Here is a 3,158-nt window from a genome sequence, read left to right on the forward strand (position 1 = left end):
TCTTATCCCCTGGTTTTTCTCACTTTAATTTTTTACCCAGAGCCACCACTGTTCAATAAAATGTAAAGACAGGCACACATTCCTTTTATACTTTCTAGCAGCCACATTTGAAAAGTTAAAAGGAACTGTGCTCAGTCTTGTCCGACTCTTTACAATCCCATGGACTGTAGCCTGCCAGGCTCCTCTGTCCATGGGGATTCTCCAAGCAAGAATACTGGAATGGGTTGCCATGCCCTCCTCCAGGGGGTCTTCCCAACCCAGGTCTCCCGCATTGCAGGCGGATTCTTTATCTAGAGTCTGAGCCACCAGTGAAGCCCTTAAAAGGGACAAGGGAGGGGCTTACCTGGTGGTGCAGTGGTTAAGATCTTGCCTTCCAATGCTGGGGGCTGGGTTCGATCCCTGGTCAGGCTTTCACATGCCATGTAGCTGAAAAACCAAAACGTAAACAGAAGCAACATTGTAACAAATTCAATAAAAACTTTTTTTAAAAAAATTAATAAATTTTATTTAAACCAGCATATCTGAACTATTATCATTTTGACAGGAAATCAATGTAAAAAATTATTGAGATGTGTCATTCACTTTTTTATACCAAGTCTTCCAAATCTAGTGTGCGTTTTCCATTTAAAGCATATCTCAATTAGAACTAGATACATTTCATGAGTTCTGTAGACTCATGTGGATGTTCGGAAATATATTAGCACATATCTAGATTAGCATGAACTCCATTTTGTAAATAAACATTATATGTTATCTAGTCCTCTACTGATGAATTGTAAGATCATTTCCTTCTTTTGCTCTTCAACCATGCTACAATGGTAACCTTGCACATACATAATTTTGCATATACGTAGGATGCACAGAGTCGGACACGTCTGAAGTGACTTAGCAGCAGCAGCAGCAGCAGATATAACTATAACTTCAAAATATACATGTAGAGTAATTTAGATAGATTTTGCCAAATTTCTCTTCATAGAAGTAGCGCCAGCTTATTTCTTCTAAAACAAAAGATATATTCTCCCTCCCCTTAAGTATAGTGTGTTATCACATTTTTTAATCTTTGCCAATCTAATAAGTGAAAACATTAGTCCATCAGTATGGTTTTAATTTATATTTTTTTATTATGAGTAAATGAGAACATTTTTCATATATTTAAAAGTCATTTATGTTTCCTTTGCCCATTTTGCTATTTGGTTATAGACCTTTTCTTACTGATTAAAGAGAGTTTTGTATAAAGACAGTTCTTAGTCTATAATAGAAATATTTTTTTCTGAGTTTGTGGTTCATAATTGGATTTGGCTTAGGGTGGTTTTTTTATCCTGAAGAAATCTGTTTATTTTTACATATATTGAATGTGTCTTGTCTTTAATGGATTCTGGATAAGGTACATTTTAATTTACCTTTATTTAAACCATGAAGATGAGGTGTCACAAAATTAAGGGCCTGGTCATAAGTTATCCAAACACCAAAAATTCCATATTCCCAGCAATAATTAAAAAAACTCCTCCAAGTAGACATCTTTAGTTAATATGTACCTTGCTTTGAACAAAATTCAGATTTAGGAAACAGATGAGTTCAAGGCAGTCCTTCACTTACAAAGGGACACACAATATTCCTTTACATAATGAGCTAAGTAATTACCTATATTTAAATGTACAGCTTTCCAAGGGTTGTATAAGTGGGGGTTCACCTGTTTTGGCAGCAGCTACAAAAAACAAGTCCTGTATTGAGTGAAGTAATATTGATTGAGCACTCATTGTGTAATGAAAAGCCTGAGCTTTTGGGTGTAACGGCCAAGTTGAATTTCCAGCTCTTTGGCTACATGCCCTTGAACGTGTCTTCTCACATCTTCAAGCCTAATTCCTCACTTAAAGAATGAAAATAATACCACAGAGTTTGCTCTGAGGATTAAATGAAAAACTGCTTATGAAGTTCTTAGCACTGCTGCTGCTGCTAAGTCACTTCAGTCGTGTCCGACTCTGTGCGACCCCAGAGACAGCAGCCCACCCGGCTCCCCCATCCCTGGGATTCTCCAGGCAAGAACATGGAGTGGGTTGCCATTTCCTTCTCCAAAGCATGAAAGTGAAAAGTGAAAGTGAAGTCGCTCAGTCCTGTCCGACTCTTAGCGACCCCATGGACTGCAGCCTATCAGGCTCCTCCGTCCATGGGATCTTCCAGGCAAGAGTACTGGAGTGGGGTGCCATTGCCTTCTCTTAGCACAGATCTCATGATAAAATGCTCTGGACATAATGGTGCTTTAGATTTAGCTGTCTTCTCTCCTCATTCTCCTATGGAGATTTAAAAAATTTATCCGTCTGCCATTTAATTAATTCAGCCACTCAGTGCCTTATTAAATAATTTACATAGTAGACCATCATTCATTCTATTACTTACTCACACATTCATTCATGCACTATCATTCATCTGAGCTCCTCGCATGGGCCAGGTCCTGGGCTAGCTCTGAGGACACAGTGGTGTCTACGGACCTGACTCAAGAGTTTTGAGGGTGGAGATTCAAAAGCTTCTCATTCATCCCACAGGAACAAACACCTGTTTGCACTATCTACTGTGGCTCTGGATCCAATGGCTGCTAGTTTTAGTTCCATGACATCGTAAACTTCCTTTCTTTGTTCCTTTCTGTGTTTTCTTCTTCCCCTCCTCTTCCATTCTTCTCTTTTACCCTCTCTTCGCCCAGGACTCTACCCATGTCTCAGGCCCTTACTACTCCTACCAGAGTCCTTTGGTGATGACCAAGACAGATGACCACTCAAGACTCTGGAGTCAGACCAACCTGAAATGAATCTCAGCTCCTCTACTTCCTCAGTTCAGTTCAGTTGCTCAGTCATGTCTGACTCTTTGCAACCCCATGAATTGCAGCACGCCAGGCCTCCCTGTCCATCACCAACTCCCGGAGTTCACTCAGACTCACGTCCATTGAGTCAGTGATGCCATCCAGCCATCTCATCCTCTGTCGTCCCCTTCTCCTCCTGCCCCCAATCCCTCCCAGCATCAGAGTCCTTTCCAATGAGTCAACTCTTCACATGAGGTGGCCAAAGTACTGGAGTTTCAGCTTTAGCATCATTCCTTCCAAAGAAATCCCAGGGCTGATCTCCTTCAGAATGGACTGGTTGGATCTCCTTGCAGTCCAAGGGACTCTT

This window comes from Bison bison, unplaced genomic scaffold (assembly GCF_000754665.1).
Source record: "Bison bison bison isolate TAMUID 2011002044 unplaced genomic scaffold, Bison_UMD1.0 scf7180017864368, whole genome shotgun sequence".
In the NCBI taxonomy this organism is placed as follows: domain Eukaryota; kingdom Metazoa; phylum Chordata; class Mammalia; order Artiodactyla; family Bovidae; genus Bison; species Bison bison.